Here is an 8,370-nt window from a genome sequence, read left to right as displayed (position 1 = left end):
TACAGGACATCAGACTAGATTATCACAAAGATTCCAAGGCCAGAAGGAACCAGTAAATCTGGATATAGCCTACCTCTACTCATGCCATGCCTGTTGGAATGCACAGTCATATCAAAGTATACGTCCACCCCTTATACATACCTTGCCAGTGGCATTGCCTGTTGGCTTCATTCACTTTAGAGTTTTTCTAGATACAAAGGTGACTCCATTTCTGCCTACAACTGCTTGGCAACATAGCCTAGGGAATGCATTAGAGGCAAAAACCACATCAGTATTGCCCAGGTTGGAGCCTGCCAGAATGTCCTCTTAGACATAGTGCTAACTGATAACATCCCACTGACCATCCTTCTCTCTCATTACTGAGCTATATATGTAATTTGTGTTTTGAAGTTGCACCATATTAATTAAAACTATTTTTACAGTGATATTAGTTTAAGTTGCTGGCGTGTTGTAGCCATGTTGGTCCCAGGATATTAGAGAGACAAAGTGGCTGAGGTAATATCTTTTATTGAACACACTTCTGCTGGTGAGAGAGACAAGCTTTTGAGCCGCGCAGAAGTCTTCTTCAGGTCTGGGAAACTAATTCAAAGTATTAAATTAGTGCAAACTCCTGTGTGAGCACCCTTAATTAAATTTAAACCAACGATTTAGCCTTGCTGATTTGTGCTAAATCTATATAAGCCAAGGTTAACTTGATTCAAGAGTGTCCACACAGGAGTTTGTGTAACCCACACACCTTCTGGGTGCGTTGTTCTGTCTGATCTAGTGTAGACACGATAAAATCAATCCCCGATCACTCTGCCATCGACTCTGGAACTCCACCATGGCGAGAGGAGGCAGCAGAGTCGACAGGGTAGAGGCAGTGGTCGACTCGCTGCTGTCCTCACGGACAGGTAAATCGACCTAAGATACGCCAACTTCAGCTACACTATTTGCGTAGCTGAAGTTGTGTATCTTAAGTTGAACCCCCCCCGCCCGCAGTGTAGACCTAGCCTTAGAGAGAGAGATAAATGACTGTGCTGTACAGCCTTAGCTAGCAGACAGTTGTCTTTTAGCTCATGCAGTAGAGGTTCATGCACTAAGCTCCAGAGGTCCCAGCTTCAATATCGATGACCTGGGTCTGTTGGTATTACATTTGCACCACTTTAACTAAATCAATTTAAGTTAAGTCAGTGCAACCAGTGAAGATAAGCACTTTGTCTTCTTTTGTACATACACCTGATGCACACTCATACCAGAAGGTCTTTATATAAGGAAGGGAAGTTCAAACTTTATTTGCAAGCGTTTTTTTTTTTGTTTGTTTGTTTTTTGTCTGACCTGGTGCCATGTTAGTGATGTAGGTGAATAACACTTCATAGAAAAATGTTGTGTCTTTATTCCCTTCAAAGTATTACCATTATCATCATCATTACATTTAACATTTATATTACAATGGCTTCCAAAGGGCTAAAGACAAGAACTTCATGCTAGGTGCTGTACAGAACCCCAGCTCTGATGAGTTTACAATTTAATTAAAGATAAGAAACAACAAGTGGCTTTAAAAAAAAATCAGCGCAAACGGAAGGGTTGATAAGAGTGTTAGTGAGAAGAACAAAAGGTTACATAGACTGGGTCTCTGAACAATAAGACTCGAAATTGGGTACTCATGGTGCTAAAGTTAAGCAGATATATTTGTCTTTACAGGATCAGGACCTTAAATAGTTCTGAGTCATTTATTTATTCATTTATTTGTTAGTGATGTTGTAAACATATACATAAAATAGATAGCAGCAAAACACCAGAATGACCTGTTCTTAAAATCAAAGGTGATCTGCTTTATTTAAAAGCAGTTTGTGTAATGACACCTTGTTATTTATTTTAAAATTAAAGCTCGAGAGATGTTAGGAGCCATAGGCAATTCATGGCCAGGCAATGCTTTGGAAATTGGCACTTTCACTGATGAGTTGGCTGCTGGTGAGAATCCAGTGAGAGACAAATAAAAGTACTTACTCACTGGCAAAGACATGAGGAGCTAATGCTTAATAGGACTATTTATCCCTATTAATGTTTGTTCTTATTTCTCAACCAGTTAGATTGAAGTTATAGTGCTCTCTCCCATGGTAGCTATATCAGTCTTTTATTGCTTCCTGCGGCCATGCTCATGGGTGCTAACTGCTCTTCTATCCTTGTTCTAAGGAGAAGAACATTGGATCAGTAAGGAGGGGCAGGGGGCGGGTGGGAACACAATACAAAACAAATCTCCTTGTTTCAAATGCTGACTTTAAAAGAACTCGCACTTATGATACCTCATAATCTAATCTCTGATTCAGAAACTGGTTTTATATGCAGAAAGACAACATATGCAGTTACATTGTACATTTTTTTTATCGTATAGACACTGCCAGAAACTGGGATTGGATGACAGGGGGAATCAGTTGAAATTTCCTTGTTCTGTTCATTCTCTCTGTGCACTGTCAGATAACAGAATACTGAGCTATATGGACCATTGGTCTGACCTAGTATGGCTGTTCTTATAAGGGATATAAACCTGCATTCTTCTGGGCATGCATTAACTGCTACCTTGTTTTATGAAGAATCTTCCCTTATGGTGAGGTTATTTCACAATGACCTACTATGGTTTTTTTGGCAACTTCCTCTGAAGCATTCATTAGAGGCTACTGTCAGACACAGAACACCAAACTTTTAAATCACTGGTCTGATCCTGTAGGGTAATCCCTGTGTTCCTAATACATGGCCTATATTTACTCTGAAGGAGAAATGTACAGGCCTTTGACAGCCACCACCTGAAACTTCTTTTCATTCCATGCACTTGCTCTCTATCTGCTGAGCTGGGAACCTGCCAGTTCACACCCAGATTTTTAGGAGCCTCTGTGTATGCCTCCAAACTGACTTTAAATCCCTACTTTTTATATACACAAGCCTAGTACCCACATCTCCTCTGAACTTCGCAAACTGTACATCTAAGCCAGATGTTCAAGATCTGCTGACTCAACTACTCTCTTATTTTGTAAGGCTAGATGCTGACCTCGTGACTGAACTACTTGTGGTATGGCTCAGTGTCTGGAACCACCGCTACAGACTCTGAGAGAAGCTCCTTGTCTCACTATTTCTAAGACTAAGGATATGACTTTTTGCTCTGGCATGAAGTTCAGATTAGCAAATGTGACCAGGGCTGTGGGGTTTTTTTTCTTGTAATTATAATATGGCTTAAGATCTTTGTATGCGAAAATGCTCTATTGACTCTTTGCACTCAATGTAAATTCAGTATATTTTCATTCCCTTTAAAAACGCAGTGCCACTCCTTCAGCTGACCATTCTGGACATCTTAGCCTATGCATGTTTACTCTTTTTGGCTGCAGGAAGACTATTCCCACTGGTTTTCTTCAATGGGGTCTGAATATTTCAGTATCACGTCATTCAATTAACTCCCACTAAAGAACTAACCTCTGGAAGAGTCTACTGGGAAGGTTTGTTGCTGCTTGCTGCAGTTGGTTATGGATCTGAATTAAAATCTGCCAGTTAAGAACAAGCAGGAGGACGGTTGGAAAGATTAAATTATAGCCAACAGTTACATAAGATGCAGTTACACTAAGAAATTAGGTGCAGATCTGCCTATAAATACATTCTAATAGATGGGTGAGGCATGAAAACAAATGCTGAATCTGCAGCAGTAGTCAAACAAGCTAAAAGAATGGTATGACCAATCAGGAAAGGGCAGATAAAATAGAAAATATGATCATGCTACTATAAAAATCCATGGTACACGCATACCTGAAATACTGTGTGAAGTTCTGAACACTTTCCCCCGCCCCCAAATCCCAAAAATATCTTAGAAAAAGTACAGATAAGGGCAACAAAACGGATTAGGGTTATGGAACAGCTTCTATATGAGGAGAGATTAAAAGGACTGAGGCTGTTCATCTTAGAAAAGAGATGACTAAGGCCTTGTCTACACTACAAGACTATTTCGAATCAACTTAGTTCGAATTTGTGGATTCGACCTTATGAAGTCGAATTTGTGTATCCATACTAAATACACTAATTCGAATTTCTGAGTCCACATTCACGGGGCCAGCGTCGACTTTGGAAGCGGTGCACTGTGGGAAGCTATCCCACAGTTCCCGCAGTCCCCGCTGCCCATTGGAATGCTGGGTAGAGCCCCCAATGCCTGCTGGGGGGAGAAATGTGTCGAGGGTGGTTTTGGGTAAGTGTCGTCATTGAACCGTCAATCACAACCTCCCTCCCTCCCTCCTTGAAAGCGCCTGCGGGCAATCTGTTCGTGCACTTTTCTGGTCAGTGACAGCGCGGACGCCACAGCACTGCAAGCACGGAGCCCGCTGCGATCATCGCCGTTTTCTCCTCCTCGCACTTTGTCGTCCACCTCTTCCACAGTCAGCTGATGAGAAATTGGGCTACTTTTCAATGGTGCTGCAAGCACTGGGGGACCATAGGGGACGTTTTACAAACATCAACGTCGGGTGGCCGGGCAAGGTTCATGATGCGTGTGTTTTCAGGAACTGTGGGCTGCTCAGACGCCTGCAGGAAGGTAGTTTCTTCCCGGACCACGAAATAACTGTTGTGGATGTGCAGATGCCTATAGTCATCCTCGGGGACCCAGCCTGCCCGCTAATGCACTTGCTCATGAAGCCCTATACAGGCGCCTGGGACAGCGACAAGGAACTCTTCAAATACCAGCGAGCAGTGAGCAGCGTGACCTGTGACTGTTCAGTTTCTTTACAGAGAAGCTGAACCTGCCCCTGTTTCTTTACCCAGTTACTGTTGACTCTCCTCTTCGGTTACATACCCTGTTCACCCCGTTACCCCCACTTCCAGCACACGTGTAAAAATAAAATACATGTCCCATTATTACTTAACAAAGGTTTCTTTATTCATGACTTTTCGTGAAAGGGTTGAAACTGGGACGCAGGCTGTGCTGGGTAGGGTGTGCGGTGATGTAAAGACTGCCTCTAAACTCAAGGAATGACAGGCTCCTGCTCCTAGAGCGGTCCGCAGTGCCGGAATGCTTCTTTCAACGGAGCCTGCCATCCCTCTTTATGGAATTCTGTGTGCGGGCGGATATGTGACCTTGTGGTGGAGGAGGACGGATACAGATTCCTCAGCTGCGTGACTCAGCGGTCCAGGACAAGGACCGCTGTATAAGATCTGTAACCGCCCTCCCCCGCTGCAAAGTCACATCTCCCCCGCCCACACAGATCCTGGAAACCACCTCCAAAAACCGACCAGGGTGCCTACTGACTGCACCGTGTGTGTGACCCGCTGCTGATCCTGCCCCCGTGTCTGTACCCTGGGAAAGGTGACTGTCCTATGCAATTAACCACCCCCTTCCCCACGCCCCCCATTCAAACACAGTCTTCTTTGAAAAAACATAACGGAAACAGTAATTAACAGCAAAGCATTTTTATTAATTAAGTAGACAGTTAGGGGATGGGACTGGGATTGGGACTACTGTGAGTCTGGAAGTGAAGGACTTCGGCAAATGTAGGGTATGAGAACTTTTGGGTACTTGAGCACTGTGCTGTGGTGCAGTGACAGTATTCACGTCCCCGGCCGCCCCTCCTCCTGATTATTTTCGGTGAGGGGGGTATGGGACTTTGTGGCGGGGGAGTGCGATTGCAGATACACTGCAGGGTGTCTCTGTCCTCCTGCGGTCCTGCAGAACATCCACAAGGCGCCTGAGCGTGTCCGTTTGCTCCCTCACTAGTCCAAGCATTGTTTCAGTCGCCTGCTTGTCTTCCTCACGCCACCTCTCCTCCCGTTCGCTGTGTGAGCGCTGGCACAGAGAGACGGTCTCCCTCCACTGGCTCTGCTGGTCCGCCTCTGCTAGGTAGCAGCCCATACGTTCCTCGAACATCTTGTCCCTTGTCTTTTTCTTTCGACGCCTAATCTTCACCAGCCTCTGCGAGGGGGATGCTGTGGCAGGTCTGGAGACAGTGGAAGCTGTGAGATGGGAAACAGGGAGTGAATTCCTTGCAAAGATACATTTTTGCGAACAATTAACTGAGTCTAGGCTGTCTCTGTGAATTCTGGGTTGAGACCCCTGTGCCTGCTGGGGCAGAAATCATTTTCGCGGTGGATTCTGGGTAAATGTCGCCAGTCATTCCTTCCTCCGGGAAAGCAACGGCAGACAATCATTTCAAGCCCGTTTTCCCAGAATTGCCCTGGCATACGCCATAGCGTGGCAACCATGGACACTGTTTTGCCTTTTGTGTATGTCACCGTATGTGTACTAGATGCCGCTGACAGAGGCGGGCCAGCAGCGCTACACAGCAGCATGCTTTTGCTTTTGCATGACAGCAGAGATGGTTACCAGCCATATTGTACCATCTACCATACCATAAATTGGTAATAAAATGGTAATAAGATGGGCATGGTTACCTGTCCTTTTGCACTGCCCCATTTGGTGCTGTCATAAGTGCCCCTGGCCGAGCAGCCAGGGGCGCAAAAGCAAAAATTGGGAATGACTCCCTGAGTCAATCCCTCCTTTTTGGTATCTAAAAATAGAATCAGTCCTGCCTAGATTATAGGCAAGTGTACTAGAGAACCACTGTATCATAGAACCAGAGAGCACAGCTGCTCTGTGTCCAATCCTGCATAAATTATGAGCTGTATGCTATTCACAGGGGGTGCTCCTGCAACAACACCACCTGTTCATTCCGTTCTTACCCCAGCCTTCCTGGGCTACCATACCATTGTCCCCCCCACTTGTGTGATGAAGTAATAAAGAATGCAGGAATAAGACACAGTGACTTGTTTGTGAGAAATGAGTGGAAGGAAGCCTCCAGCTGCAATGATAGTCCAGGCAGGACATTAAGGAGTGTGGATGAAGGAGCCCATCATCCCTCTACTAGTCCAGGGGCAATTGAATCTTTTATTTACAATGAAGGGTGGGGGCTGATGGAGCTCAGCCCCCTGTTGCAATGATGAGGACGGTTACCAGCCATATTGCACCATCTGCCATCAAAAATTAGGGACAGGCACCCTTGATCGACCTTACTGATGCTAGTCGGCATGGTTACCAGCCCTTTTGCACTGCCCCATGTGCCAATAGGCTGATGATGAGGACGGATTTCCATCTTTTTGTACCATCAGCCATCCATAGCGTGGGGGGAGCAAGGATGTTGGTGTTGAGTGCTGCACCATCGCGTCTATCTGCAGCATTCAGTAAAGATAGGGTGACATGTAAAAGAGTCAACAGAGGATTGTTTTCACTTCTGGTGGTGGGTGGGGTGTGTGCGCAAATTGCCGAACTATGCCCTGACCCTCCGCAGACACTGTGTTTGACCCTAGAAGCATTTGGAGCTCATCCAAGAATGCAAATACTTTTCGGAGACAGCAGGAACTGTGGGATACCTTGCGTCCTCATTCCCCCCTCCCTCCATGAGCGTCCATTATATTCTTTGGCTTTCCGTTACGCTCGTCACGCAGCTGCGTGCTGAGTCTGTGCTATGCCGTCTGTCCGTAGATTTTTTAAAAATACTTTGGACCAGGCGTAAAATTACAGTAATTACCCTAATTAGATGCAGGAGTCTCCGAGCGAGATCACCCTGAGGAGGGTCACTGAAGGAGATAGAGAGCGCATGCTGCGTGAAAGCTAGCACGAACCAGGGCCCGATGCAGCCGTGCTCGGGGAGGCAATGCTCCCTGAGTACCTCATGAAAGCCTTGCGCGGAAAACTGTGCTACCACGGAGCACCCAATAAGGCAGCTCTCCCCAGGAACCTCCTGCTGATGCTTTTCGATTAACGCAAGGAGAGCTTCGTGGAGATCTCCAAGGATGATTTCTGTTCTATCCCCATATCTAGAGAGACCTCTTTTTCACACAGTTAAGATTCCTGTTATATTAAGAAAAAAAGTTAACATGGTTAAAGCACTTACCGACTGCTCCTTCCCCTGATTCAGGGTCCGGGTTAATGGCCGGGGAGGGTTGTTGGGGGATCTCCGTGACAGTGATGAATATATCCTGGCTGTCGGGGAAACCAGCGTTGTAAGCGCTCTCGCCTGCCTTGTCCTCCACAAACCCTTCCTCATCTTCCCCGTCCATGAACATCACCGAGGAACTGGCCGTCTACACTGTCCCATCATCAGAGTCCACGGTCACTGGTGGGGCAGTGGTGGCAGGCTCCGTAGCGTCCGTTTGCCGCTTTGATTTTTTGGTAGCCTTGTCTGGGGTCCTTGATTTTCACGCGGCGCTGCGTTGCATCCCGGCTGTATCCTCTGTCTCTCATGGCTTTGGAGACCTTCTCGTAGGTCTTCGCATTCCCTGTTTTGGAGCGCAGCTCCGAAAGCACAGACTCCTCGCCCCACACACTGATCAGATCGAAGAGTTCCCAGTCAGTCTATGCTGGGTCCC

This window comes from Mauremys mutica, chromosome 2 (assembly GCF_020497125.1).
Source record: "Mauremys mutica isolate MM-2020 ecotype Southern chromosome 2, ASM2049712v1, whole genome shotgun sequence".
Taxonomy (NCBI): Eukaryota; Metazoa; Chordata; order Testudines; family Geoemydidae; genus Mauremys; species Mauremys mutica.
Note: the sequence above shows the minus strand (reverse complement) of the source record.